The sequence below is a fragment of the Triticum urartu genome, chromosome 3 (genome assembly GCF_003073215.2).
Source record: "Triticum urartu cultivar G1812 chromosome 3, Tu2.1, whole genome shotgun sequence".
Taxonomy (NCBI): Eukaryota; Viridiplantae; Streptophyta; class Magnoliopsida; order Poales; family Poaceae; genus Triticum; species Triticum urartu.
The window spans coordinates 32,407,958-32,423,065 of NC_053024.1; positions in this window are offsets into that span (position 1 = coordinate 32,407,958).

The following is a 15,108-nucleotide window of genomic DNA, read 5'->3' on the forward strand; positions in this document are numbered from 1 at the left end:
GCGGCAGGTGGAGAGAGGTCAGGGCAGTGGCCGAGCGGGGAGCGGACACTAGTAGAAAAAGGGCCATTTGTCCCGGTTCATAGGGTCCACTTGTCCCGGTTGGGGAACCGGGACTAAAGTGTCGGTACTAAAGCCCTATACGTTTAGTCCTGGTTCCTACACCAACCGGGACAGATGGGCCTGCACGTGGCTGCTGCGGCGAGCCCAAGTAGGAGGGCCTTTTGGTCCCGGTTGGTAAAGGCACCCACGCGTCAGCAGCTGGCAGGAGCTGAGGGTTTTTTTGAGAGAGGGTGGTTTAGGGGGTTTTGGGGCTTAATTTAGGGTGTTAGCTAGCTAATAGAGAGAAGTGTTCTCTCTTATCTCCGTGCTTGATTTACCAACGCTACTGCTATGCCTAAACATGGCTTAAATTGAAGTGAAGGCAACATGTGTGGTGCATGTTGAAAGTAATACTAATATCCTAACTTGATCAAGTTTGGATTAGTACTACTTTCGACATGCACCACATGTTGCCTTCACTTCAATCCAATCCATGTTCATTTCACCCATTGATATGTAAAAACTCTTCATTCTCGCATCATGCATCATCATAATAACAAGTCCATATAATCATCATCATACAACTTCTACTCGTTATTAATAACAAGTCATATGATCATCATCCTCATAGTCATCGAACCAACCCAACTTAATTGTTCTTAGCACATGATCATCAGTATTAGATAGGACCTAAATACCCTCTTTAAGGTAAAATAGCATAAAACAATATAGGCCCTGACTTTCCATTATGGAGAATGGAGATCATCCTGTCTCCAATTCTTGCGCTTCACTTCCTTTTGCTTGCAAGAACCTTGATGTCTACTACACAACCTTCTTCTTGTAGACGTTGTTGGGCCTCCAAGTGCAGAGGTTTGTAGGACAGTAGCAAATTTCCCTCAAGTGGATGACATAAGCTTTATCAATCCGTAGGAGGCGTAGGATGAAGATGGTCTCTCTCAAGCAACCCTGCAACCAAATAACAAAGAGTCTCTTGTGTCCCCAACACACCCAATACAATGGTAAATTGTATAGGTGCACTAGTTCGGCGAAGAGATGGTGATACAAGTGGTATATGGATGGTAGATAAAGGTTTTTGACTTTTTGTAATCTGAAAATATAAAAACAGCAAGATAACTAATGATAAAAGTGAGCACAAACGGTATTGCAATGCTAGGAAACAAGGCCTAGGGTTCATATTTTCACTAGTGCAAGTCCTCTCAACAATAATAACATAATTGGATCACATAACTATCCCTCAACATGCAACAAAGAGTCACTCCAAAGTCACTAATAGCGGAGAACGAATGAAGAGATTATGGTAGGGTACGAAACCACCTCAAAGTTATTCTTTCCAATCAATTTGTTGGGCTATTCCTATAAGTGTCACAAAAAGCCCTAGAGTTCGTACTAGAATAACAGCTCAAGACACAAATCAACCAAAACCCTAATGTCACCTAGATACTCCAATGTCACCTCAAGTATCCGTGGGTATGATTATACGATATGCATCACACAATCTCAGATTCATCTATTCAACCAACACATAGAACCTCAAAGAGTGCCCCAGAGTTTCTACCGGAGAATCACGATGAAAACGTGTGCCAACCCCTATGCATAGGTTCATGGGCGGAACCCGCAAGTTGATCACCAAAACATACATCAAGTGAATCACGTGATATCCCATTGTCACCACTGTCGGTGTCAAAACCGGCGGATCTCGGGTAGGGGGTCCCGAACTGTGCGTCTAAGGCGGATGGTAACAGGAGGCAAGGGACACGATGTTTTACCCAGGTTCGGGCCCTCTTGATGGAGGTAAAACCCTACTTCCTGCTTGATTATTCTTGACAATACGAGTAGTACAAGAGTTGATCTACCACGAGATCGAGGAGGCTAAACCCTAGAAGCTAGCATATGGTATGATTGTATGTTGTCCTACGGACTAAAACCCTCCGGTTTATATAGACACCGGAGGGGGCTAGGGTTACACAAGGTCGTTTACAAAGGAGGAGATATACATATCCGTATTGCCTAGCTTGCCTTCCACGCCAAGTAGAGTTCTATCCGGACACGAGACGAAGTCTTCAATCTTGTATCTTCATAGTCCAATAGTCCGGCCAAAGGATATAATCCGGCTGTCCGGATACCCCCTGATCCAGGACTCCCTTAGTACCCCTGAACCAGGCTTCAATGACGATTTGTTCGGCGCGCAGTGTTGTCTTCGGCATTGCAAGGCGGGTTCCTCCTCCGAATACACCACGGAAGAATTTGAATACAAGGACAGTGTCCGACCCTGCAAAATAATTTCCACATACCACCGTAGAGAGAATAATATTTCCACAAATCTAGTCTGCTGACATGTTTTGGCAGCATGACATCACGTCATGCCCCGGTAATTATTCGAACCGTTTTTCTTTAACCAGCCCCGCACATAATGCGAGGTGGTTTTTTTGACACGTCTTGTCAAAGCAGAGATCATGTTCCCCTTATTACGGGATTCTCATCAATACGGACGTGGGTGACCCAACCGTGCCATCAATTACGGTGCTTGGGGGATAAGCGAGTTTTACCAGGCTAGTGGGGGCGCATAGTTTAATCCGCGCTTATAAAGGGATAATATCTCACCTTTTTTCTTCCCACGCCTTCTTCCTCCTTGCTCACCCATTCTCGCGCACTCGAGCTCCAGCGCCCAAGTCCACATCTTTCCCCTCAACCTTCTCCAAACATGTCCGGAGCGGGAGGCAAGTGGATGGCCTCCTCCATCACGGAGGGGCAAATCAAAAAGCTACGCGGAGCCGGATACTTGGTCACGGATATCGCGCACCGGCTGCCAGCCACGGGGCAGGTCATCCCTACCCCAGAACGTCACGAGAGGGTGGTCTTCCTCCCGCACTTCTTCCGCGGACTGGGGTTTCCCCTCCATCCATTTGTCCGCGGCCTCATGTTCTATTATGGGCTGGACTTTCATGATCTGGCCCCAAATTTCATCCTCAACATCTCGGCGTTGATCGTCGTGTGCGAGGCTTTCCTTCGCTTCCGGCCCCACTTCGGCATGTGGTTGAAGACCTTTAATATCAAGCCGAAGATTGTGGGCGGCCAACAAGCGGAATGCGGCTGAGCCATGGTGGGCAAAATGCCCAACGTCGCATGGCTCGAGGGCTCCTTCATGGAGACTGTAAAGCGGTGGCAATCGGGGTGGTTCTACATCACCGAGCCGCGCGACACCAACTGGGTGGTGGCCCCCGATTTTCGATCTGGAATCCCCACGCGGCTCACTTCCTTGAAGGAGAAGGTCCTGTCTTGGGGTTCGTCGGTGGAGCTGGACGGACTCCAGAAGTGTATCCAGAATATGACAAGCAAGAAGCTCAAGCTTGTCAACATAGTCTAGGTCACGCTCTTCCGCCGGATCTTCCCGTGTCAACAACGGGATTTTAACTTATGGGAGTTCGACCCGGCCCGACACCAGGCTCTAAGTGAGCTCTTCGAAACGATGCATAAAGACGTCTGGAGGGTGCTGTTCAAGGGCACCGATGTCCCTCCCTCTCTCAACGAGGACCGCGGGCTAAGCGCGAAGCGCCCTGCGAATCCGGTAAGTTCTGTACATCCGGTAGGATATTTATTTCTCATATTTAACCATGTGCGGGGTTTGAGTTCCCATGCCTTTGACAGGACTGGGTGGAGGCATTGGAGCAGATTAACTGTCCGGCCCCCCTGCCCGAAGACACCGCGGATGCTCTCCTGACGGAGATGCTGACTCCGACTCCTTATAAGGTGCCAGAGAAGACCAAGAAGAAGGCCAAGGGAACCCGAAAGAGTTCCCGGCGCCAGGTGGTATCGGACTCATCGTCCGATAACTCCGCGACGCACTCCTCCCATGACAATGAGGAGGAGGAAGATGAAGATGCTCCCCCTCCAGCTGGGGAGACAAGAAAAGGAAGGCCTCCCCAACCGGGGAGGCCGAAGGGTCCGAGGAGGGAAGGACTCTCCTTCCGGACTGCTCCACCACCGCCGCCGACAGTGAAGACGAGTGGCTGCTCAGGGCCAAGCCCCTGGCGAAGTGTAAGTATTCGGATACAAGAGTAACTCATAGCATACCATTGTCGCACTGCTTCTCCTAACACCGAATATGATTATGCAGACCGCCCCAATCCCGTATCGACGTATCCTCGTCGGACGGCTCCTGGGATTCATCGGATATGGATAGCGATCCACTTCCGACCGCCTCCTCCCCCTTGCCCTACGGACAATGCCGAGGTATAGTCTCAAGGGGCACCGAGCTGGGGAGAGATAGTCCCGAAGGCGCCTCAAGGCGACCTTCCGGACTCCAGGAGCAAAGTGAGCAAGGCTACTGGGGCTCCAAGTTCGGCACTCAGCCGGACACCACGCCGGAACCTCCAGTGGTTCCGGACTCGGGCAGGCGGCCCCCTTCCAAAAGGGGTAAGACGCCCGTGCCGGTGACCTCTGTCCATCCAGAGGCACCGGACAATCTGCTGGGAGTGCTTCGCGGCACTTCCATCGACGCCCGTGCGGTGATCAAGAAGGTTCAGTCCGCCAAGAGCGGACTGACTGAAGCCTGTGCCATCCTTCTAACAGGCTTGGAGGTAAGTATTTAAAATATAGGAAAAATATTACCGCATAGACAGTAGCCCCTAATGCTCTATTGGTGTTCACAAAGAAAAGCCGAATAGAGGATCAAATAATATCTGCAAGAGTCTAATATAAGTATGTCTATATGCGTATGCAGGCTTGGCTGCTGGCCTCTGCCGCCCTGACTGCGAAGGTTGCCGCACTGATGCAGGACCTCGAAGGGTCCGAGAAGGAGCTCGGCCTTGCCAAGAGGCAGCTCGAGGAGAACAAAGGTAAGTAATACCTTGCCAAGAGGCAGCTCGGCCTTGCAAAATGACAGGATCATCATGAATTTGCCAGGGGCCACGACCGAGGTGGCGACCCTAAAGCAAGCGCTGTCCGAGGCCGAAGATAAAGCGGCCAAGGAGCGCATCGAGCGGGAAAAGCAAGAGGCACAAGTGGGCGAGGTGCAGCAAGAGCTCCAAGCTCTCGTAACGAAGCACGAGGTGTTGGAGCTTGACTCGAAGACGCGAGAGTCCGAGCTTGCCGCGGCCCTCGAGAGCGCAAAGAATGCCAAGGATGAAGCCCAAAAAAGCCCTCCAGGAGATTGAGGCGATGAGGAAGATAGCAGCGGGTAATGCATTCAATATGCAAAGCAAGCATGTGCAAGTAAATTACTTGTTACTTACCCGAGTCCGGAGCTCTCCAGGAGCATTCACAAATTTGCCCCGCAGCGTGTCGGATGCCACCAAGTTTTAATAGGCCGAGGAGGAAAGCTCGACGGAGAAGCTGTTCTGGTCTCAGTATACTGGGACCGAACACCCGATGCCTATGAGCAACCAGCTGAAGCAACTGGTCGAGCTGCACAAGGCGGCCGAACAGACCATGAAGGGCTTTATAGTACGGATGTGGCCTGGCGACGCTCTTCCTAACACTACAAGAAACTTGTTAATGCATGACGGATTTCCCCCGACAGTTTTGAAAACCGTCATGAACAGCCTCGTACAGCCCCGCAGGCCCGTCAAAAGCCCGCCTAAAGCCCTAAACTTTTACCCGTATAAAACTTAACCCTAATACACTTCCCCGTCCCCAGTCTCTTCCCCATCCGCCGCCGCGACACCTGGCCTCTCCTCGTCGCCGTCCTCCGCCGCCACACCTTGCCTCTCTTCGTCCCCGTCCACCGCCGCCACGCCTCTGCTTGTCCCCGCCCCCCCCCCCCCCCCCCCCCCCTCCAACTGATGACGGCGACCCGAGATCCATGGCGATGACGGTTGCAGCGGCCCCATCGAAGCGGCGGCCAATCCTAGCCGATGCGGCGCGCCGGCCATGGATCTAACCAGGGGCCTCCCTCCTCTGTCTCCCAGGCCGCGCAACTGCCTCTCCATCCGGAGGTTCGGAGCATCAAGCGTCGGACAAGGACAGGACGACGACCATGACTTGCGGGAGGCCGAGCTTGACCACGCCGGCGACGACGAGGCCCCGCACAAGGTCCGTCCCTACTTCCCCCTCGTCTCCTCTCCTTCATTCCTTCTTTCTCCCATCCCCAATCAATTATTTTTTTGATTTGATTCAGATCAACAGGAGCTCTCCGCCTCTCCAATTCCTTGAGGGACGACCGGGACCCCACGCTCGAGCCCGACGAGCTGGACGAGTTCAACCACCATGATTCCCCACAGAACAAGGTCGACCCTCTCGCTCTGTTTTTCTTTTCTTTCCAAGTGATTGCTCTCAAATTTTCTTGGAATGAACCTGATGCAGAAAACGTGGCCACTTCCTTTCCTCATACTCGCATGTTACAGCCAACGACAGAGTAGCACAGGTGGCTATTTCCATCTTCTTTTCTCAGCGTGCGGGCACTAGCAGTGTAGAAATCGTGAGATCTGCTAGTTAGTTAAGCAACTACTAGTTTATTTTAGCAGGTAAACGCCCATGAGATGCTCCTGTTGGTTCCTTGCTACTCTGTGCATGCAGCAAGAATGTAATTGCCGGCGGGGCAGGTGATGATGCTATCTGCCTTTTCACTGAGTAGAAGAGTAATATCATATCTTATCCTTCCACTGAACATTCAAATCTCATGACTCTTGATTTATCTCTATGGGGTCTACTTAGCTGACCGTTTTGTCCAAGTTACATTTGTGGCAAATAGTGGGGTGTGATGTTCCAACATGTATTGCATACTTTAGTAGACAAGACTGTAATTTATTTTTGCGTCAAGGATGATGTTGTTCATACTTGTTTTGTTCAGACTTTCCCGGATTCCGTAGTTCTATATTTTTCTTGCTTCATGAAAGTAGCCATCATATGTTTTGTTGTGATATTGGTTGGTCAATGCCTTAATACAGAGTTGTATTTATTGATATACCAGATTTGCATTTTGAGGATAAATCGCGATATATAGAACATATTTGTTACTTTACTAGAATTTTGAACTTAGAACAGACACTTGCCAATGGCAATAGTATTTTTGATGCCCAACGCCCTTGCAGCTATTCATATATCAAAAGCTCAACATGCACGTTCCTTCTATTAAGTTTAATTAAATATTTACAATAAAACATGTCTTGCTGTTTATTGTCAAGGGCTAATGTTGTTGTCCGGAAGCAACTCCAGGAACCAGCTTCGAATAGCTCTTCTATTCATCTGGAATTTGATATTTCAGGCATAGGTCTTGTGTAACTTTCTTGATATTTATTACAGATCCAAAATATGTAAAGTGTCTGTATTGCTTGTCCATGTGGTTCCACTTCAAACTATTCAGAAGCATCTTGTGAGCCAAGTGCTATGTAGTGTTTAGTTTTTGAAACTTCAATTGTTGCATTTAGTTTTCCTGATGTAGTTTTGATCTTTTATTGCCAACTTAAATAAAAGAAAGTGTAGCAATTTATGCTTGCAATTCTTTTGCCATGAAGTTATACTAGATCTACTATCCCAATAATTTTTTGTTTCCTGAATCTACACCAAAGGCCTACATCTAGACATGTTGTAAAAAGAAACTTTTCAACACTGTACTCTGTTTTACTTATTAGAAACAGGTGTAGGGTTAGATATCTATACTGCCTGAAGCTTAGTCATCTTAAAATAGTTCAGCCATAGTTTGTATCTACACTTGTACCTAGCTGATAATTCTTTTCACTTATCCAGATTTGTCCACATGCTGGTTAACAGGTTTTTTTATGCCTTTGTTTAGTGCAGGTTCCAAGAAATCAGAGGCTCCTTTTTCAAATCGGATACACAGAGAAATACATGGAGAAATCAGGGGCTCCTTTTTCGGATAGGTTCCAAGAAAATGCAGAGTTATGTAGTAATTTTTGTTTAGAGGCTCCTTTTTCAGATCTGTTCCAAGAAAATGCAAAGTGATGTAGTAATAATGTTAGTAAATACTTGATGAGCTATCTATCTAAATATGTATTTTGGTATCTGAACATTGCCATGATTGTAATAAGTTTGGGCTGTTATGTGAAAATTAAATTTTATTTATGGCTTTGTTTGAATATTAGGCGTAAAATTTATAGATAACAAAAATATCTAACTGTTATCTCCACCTGATGTGGGTTAAGAAGGAAAACACAAAAACAATTGTCCAGTAGCGTCCACGTAGGATGCCACATCATTCCAATTGGTCAAGCAAAAAATCCAACATGGCGTATGTCCAGGATGGCTTGTTCCGTCACAGAAGATTGGGCTTGGGCGGGCCTAGCGCAGATCCATGATGGCCAAGAACTGTCATGGAAGCTACCATGTCAAATTATGAAGCGATATACATGACGGATTTCAAATCCGTCATGGAAGGCCACCCATGACAGTTTTTCATTAATCAGTGACGGACTAGATATGTCATGTATTAACAGGATTCTTGTAGTGCAACAGCTACTTCGGCCTAGTGAGGCGGCTTGTGAATGCCTGCCCACGACTGGAAGTCATCAAGTGGTCCGTCTGCATCGAAGGTGCACGCCGGGCTTTCGCCCGTGCGAAGGTGCACTGGGCCAAGATGGACGCCGTGAAGCTGGTGAAGGAGGGGCCACCACAGGGCAAGGAGCATCGCCACCCCGAGATGTACTATGACGGTGTCCTGAAGGTTGCCCGTCTTGTGGCGGACGAGTGTGCGAAAGATGTAATATTTGAATGAACTTGGTCGTGTGATCCTATATGATGAAAACTTGTTCATATGCGCTATGCAATGCTTGTTTGAATTTAAAATATTACCTTCTGTTCCGATGTTTATCAAATCTGAGAGATGGGTAGTTGTCGGCTTCTGCCCCCATGACACGAGTGCTGGGGTGTTCGGGATAAACCTGAGCAATCTTGTTCCCATTTTTGGGTCCTTCAAGGGAGGTGCTCAGCACAACGAACAAGGCAATCGGACTATAATACTTTATCACTCTCACTTAGCCATAGAATTCTATAATTTTAAATTTTGGCGAAGCCCCCAGTATTCACAAGGCCGAATTCGGGGCGCTATACACGCCTTAAGCCGGACAGAGCAACTCCTCGCTCTAAGCGGCATAAGTCTTTAGGGACTCGAAACCTCTCGAACAGCGACCAGTCTCTCGCCTTATCATGACAGTCAGTTTTAGCTTTCTCTACTAAGGTGCTTAGCCCAGCAGAACCGGGGCACAATCGCAGTAGTTCTCCCAGTGCTACCTAAGCCAATATAGCGGAACGTAAGGTACCAAAACATGGGAGTCGGGCAAACCCAACTATTGACCCAAGACATGATTCGGAGCTGATGCATATAATGCTATAAGTTCGGGGTGCCGCACTGTCGAAAGTGTTCGGACTTCTCACGCCGTATTATGGGGTATGCTTAAGCCCCTAGCGTATTGGCCGTACCAGAGTGTACGGATGTTGGATGTCATGAATGAACATATATATATATATGTATATATATATATATAAAGGAATGCAATAATAGTCTTTGTGCTATGCATTGCTTATTCAAAAAGGGTGCGTTAAAGCAGAATGATACAAGCAGTGTGATAAGAAAAAAGTAGGACTATTTGACATGTCCCCTCCAAGGGCGAGCTGATGAATGGTATTAAAGCAAGTATTTCACTCGTTATCGTAATCTAGTTGGGAGTTTCGTGGTGCGACATAGCTTTCTGCCTCCTTGGTTGCTGCATCATGTATCCGACAATCATGCTGCCGGGCAGGGTTTTTCAGAGATTAAAGTCCTGAAAGAGAAAACTAACAAAACGGGGAGCCCCTAGTGCGGTTGAGCCGTGCCTTGGGGCGTGCCGTAGTCGTGCCCCCCTCCCCACCTGTGCCCATGGTATTTTTAATGCGTAATTATGTACGCGTGGCACAGATTTCGCCGTTTGGCTGGGACCGGGGTGGGGGCCGCATTGCTATGCGAGCTCGAAACATGCCAGGCGGTCCTATTGCCGATTACTCCAGGCGCGCTTGAAGGTGTCCGAGTCCTTGATCGTCGAACTAGTGGATTGCCTTAAGAGGCTGCTTTGCGCTTCAGCTGCGAGGGCCGCAGTGTGCTCCTCCGTGCGGAGAGAGCGCTCTGTGTTTCCATTAACTGTGATGACCCCCCGAGGTCCTGACATTTTGAGTTTGAGGTATGCATAATGCGGTACCGCATTAAATCTCACGAATGCGGTTCGCCCGAGGAGTGCATGATAGCCACTGCGGAACGGGACTATATCGAAGATTAACTCCTCGCTTCGGAAGTTATCCTTCCAGTGTGACCAACCTGTGTAATGAGCCTCTACACCTGGTATGACGCCTTTGAAGGTCGTTTTTGTGGGTTTGATCCTTGAGGGGTCTATACCCATTTTGCGCACTGTGTCCTGATAAAGCAGGTTCAGACTACTGCCGCCATCCATAAGGACTCGAGTGAGGTGAAATCCGTCAATAATTGGGTCTAGGACCAGTGCGGCGAATCCGCCATGACAGATACTAGTGGGGTGGTCCCTGCGATCGAAGGTGATCGGCTGGTCCCTACCATGACGGACCATGGGTTGAACTTTGGGGCGACTGGCTCCAACGCATATATGTCCCTTAGTGCACGCTTCTGCTCCCTCTTGGGGATGTGGGTTGCATATATCATGTTCACCGTTTGCACTTGTGGGGGGAACCTCTTCTGTCCTCCGGTGTTCGGCTGTCGGGGCTCCTCCTCCTCATCGCTATGTGACCCCTTATCTTTGTTTTCAGCATTCAACTTGCCGGCCTACTTGAACACCCAACAATCCCTGTTGGTGTGGTTGGCTGGCTTGTCGGGGGTGCCATGTATCTGACACGAGCGATCGAGTATACGGTCCAAACTGGACATGCCCGGAGTGCTTCTTTTGAATGGCTTTTTCCGCTGACCGGGTTTAGAGCCTTTGAATCTAGCATTGACTGCCGTATCCTCGGTATTGTTGTTGTTAATGTGGCGCTTATGTTTGTTGCGACGTGACCTGCCATTGCCATCCTTGGTATTCAAAGTAACATGGTTCTTTGATATGTTGTTGCTGCGAGCCAGCCAGCTGTCCTCTCCCGCACAAAAGCGAGTCATGAGTGTTGTGAGGGCTGCCATAGATTTCGGCTTTTCCTAGCCGAGGTGCTGGGCGAGCCATTCGTCACGGATTTTGTGTTTGAAAACTGCTAGGGCCTCCGCATCCGGACAGTCAACGATTTGATTTTTCTTTGTTAGGAACCGTGTCCAGAATTGCTTGGCCGATTCCTCCGGCTGCTGGATTATGTGGCTCAAGTCATCGGCATCTGGTGGTCGCACATAAGTGCCCTTGAAGTTGTCGATAAATGCGGCTTCCAGATCTTCCCAACAGCCAATGGACTCTGTTGGCAAGCTGTTGAGCCAATGCCGAGCTGGTCCTTTGAGCTTGAGTGGGAGGTATTTGATGGCGTGTAGATCATCTACGCGGGCCATGTGGATGTGCAGGAGGAAATCCTCGATCCATACCGCAGGATCTGTTGTGCAGTCATATGATTCTATATTTATGGGTTTGAAACCCTCTGGGATTTGATGATCCATTACTTCGTCTGTGAAGCATAGGGGGTGTGCGGCGCCTCTGTACTGGGCTATATCGCGACGCAGCTCAAATGAGTCTTGCCCGCTGTGTTCGGCCCGGCCGGACTTACTTTTACTGTATCTGGCATGACGATTATCGTCTTGCATAGTGGCGTGCCCTCGTGATCCGTAGATCGATCTTGCATGTTTTGCTTTGTCCTCCAATACGTCTCGCAGGTCTGGCGTATTTCCACATGCCTTGACATTTTTATTTGAGTGGCGTCGGAGTGCGGGCTGAGCTTTTGGCTGAAATGCCTCTCTGTCGTGGCCACGAGGTGGCTGGTGAGCCGCATCATATGTAGGAAATGCGGGTTTGAGTTCTTCCTCCTCTAGTCGGGGTAGCAACCGACACTTTGGGTAACCCTTGGAGGGGCGTTCGAGTTTATATTCCTCGGCCGCAAGGACTTCGGTCCATATGTCGGCTAGCAAATGTTGATCAGCTTGAAGCTGCTGTTGCTTTTTCTGAAGGCTATTTGCCATGGCTATAAGCCGGCGCTTGAAGCGCTCTTGTTCAACGGGATCCTCAGGCACGACGAATTCGTCATCGTCGAGGCTTGCCTCATCTTCGGAGGGAGGCATGTAATTGTCATCCTCCGCCTCTCCATCTGCCGCTCTCTCGTGAGGGCTGGCTTCTCCATCCTCCTGCCCTAAATCTTGCTGGAGGGGATTGTTGTCGTCTTCGGCACTGTCCGGAGTGCTATTGTCTCCTGTGCTGGGGTCACCGCTTTTGCTTTGGCGAGACTTAGAGCGGTGCAACTGACGCCAGCGCTTGGGTTGCTTCTTGGAGGGGTCATCCTCCGCTGCCTCGTCGCCATTGCCTTCTATGGGTGTGTCCACCATGTATATATCAAATGATGAGGTGGTTGTCCAGTGCCCTGTGGGCAGTGGTTCCTCTTTGTCTCCCGCATCGTCGTCCATACCGTCGATGTCTTCAGAGTCGAACTCGAGCATGTCGATTAAATCGTCGATAGTGGCTACTAAGTGGGTGCTGGGTGGGCGGCGAATTTCTTCGTCATCCACATCCCAATCCTGCCGAACATAATTCGGCCAGGACTCTCCTGACAGGGAGAGAGACCTTAATGAGTTCAGTATGTCGCCAAAGGGCGAGTGCTAAAAGATATCCGCGGAGGTAAACTCCATAATCGGCGCCCAGTTGGATTCGATATGCACGGGCGCAGGCGGTTCGGAGTCCGTGGCCGGGGAAGAATCCAGTAGTTCGGCGTCATGGCTCCCATAAGGGGTAAGGTCGATCCTCGGCTCGATCGCCGCTGAGGGTACGGCCTCCATGGCGGGGTCTATCCATCCTTCCATGGATGGCGTGATTGGCTCCGAATTAAGGGTCGGAGCAGTCGCCGGCGCGATCTCCAGAACGCTGCCCGATGGTAGAGCTAAATCCTGCTCATCGAGACCGTGTGGCGCACTTAGCAGGGGCTCGAATCCGTCGAAGATCAAGTCTCCGCGGATATCGGCAGTGTAGTTTAAGCTTCCAAACCTGACCTGGTGGCCAGGGGCGTAACTTTCGATCTGCTCCAGATGGCCAAGCGAGTTGGCCCGCAGTGCGAAGCCGCCGAATACAAAGATCTGTCCGGGGAGAAAAGTCTCACCCTGGACTGCATCGCCATCGATGATTGAAGGAGCCATCAAGCCTAATGGCGACGACACAGAGGAACTCTCAATGAAAGCACCAATGTCGGTGTCAAAACCGGCGGATCTCGGGTAGGGGGTCCCGAACTGTGCGTCTAAGGCGGATGGTAACAGGAGGCAGGGGACACGATGTTTTACCCAGGTTCGGGCACTCTTGATGGATGTAAAACCCTACTTCCCGCTTGATTATTCTTGACAATATGAGTAGTACAAGAGTTGATCTACCACGAGATCGAGGAGGCTAAACCCTAGAAGCTATCCTATGGTATGATTGTATGTTGTCCTACGGACTAAAACCCTCCGGTTTATATAGACACCGGAGGGGGCTAGGGTTACACAAGGTCGGTTACAAAGGAGGAGATATACATATCCGCATTGCCTAGCTTGCCTTCCACGCCAAGTAGAGTTCTATCCGGACACGAGATGAAGTCTTCAATCTTGTATCTTCATAGTCCAACAGTCTGGCCAAAGGATATAATCCGGTTGTCCGGATACCCCCTAATCCAGGACTCCCTCAACCACATATACGCACGGCAAGACATACATCAAGTGTTCTCAAATCTTTAGAGACTCAATCCGATAAGATAACTTCAAAGGGGAAACTCAATCCATTACAAGAGAGACAGGGGCAGGAGAAACATCATAGGATCCAAATATAATAGCAAAGCTCGTGATACATCAAGATCGTATCACCTCAAGAACACGAGAGAGAGATCAAACACATAGCTACTAGTACATACCCTCAGCCCCGAGGGAGAACTACTCCCTCCTCGTCATGGAGAGCACCGGGATGATGAAGATGGCCACCGGAGAGGGATTGCCCCCTCCGGCAGGGTGCCAGAACGGGTCTAGATTGGTTTTCGGTGGCTACGGAGGCTTCTGGCGGCGGAACTCCTGATCTATTATGCTCCCCGATCGTTTTAGGTTATATGGAGATATATAGGCGGAAGAAGTACGTCAGGGGAGCCACGAGGGCCCCACGAGGGTGGAGGGCGAGCCCGCCTGCCTTGTGGCCTCCTCGTTGCTTCCCTTACTTGGACTCCAAGTCTCCCGGGTTGCTTTCCTTCCAAAAATAAGTTCCGTGAAGTTTCAGGTCAATTGGACTCCGTTTGATTTTCCTTTTCTGCAATACTCTAAAACAAGGAAAAAATAGAAACTGGCATTGGGCTCTAGGTTAATAGGTTAGTCCCAAAAATAATATAAAAGTGTATAATAAAGCCCATAAACATCCAAAGTTGATAATATAATAGCATGGAACAATAAAAAATTATAGATACGTTGGAGACGTATCAGCATCCCCAAGCTTAATTCATGCTCGTCCTCGAGTAGGTAAATGATAAAAACAGAATTTTTGATGTGGAATGCTACCTAACATATTCATCATGTATTTCTCTTTATTGTAGCAAGAATATTCAGATCCATAAGATTCAAGACAAAAGTTTAATATTGACATAAAAATAATAATACTTGAAGCATACTAACTAAGCAATCATGTCTTCTCAAAATAACATGGCCAAAGAAAGCTATCCCTACAAAATCGTATAGTCTGGCTATGCTCCATCTTCACCACACAACATATTTAAATTATGCACAACCCTGATTACAAGCCAAGCAATTGTTTCATACTTTTGATGTTCTCAAACCTTTTCAATCTTCACGCAATACATGAGGGGTGAGCCATGCACATAACACTATAGGTGGAATAGAATGGTGGTTGTGGAGAAGACAAAAAGGAGAAGATAGTCTCACATCAACTAGGCGTATCAATGGGCTATGGAGATGCCCATCAATAGATATCAATGTGAGTGAGTAGGGATTGCCATGCAACGGATGCACTAGAGCTATAA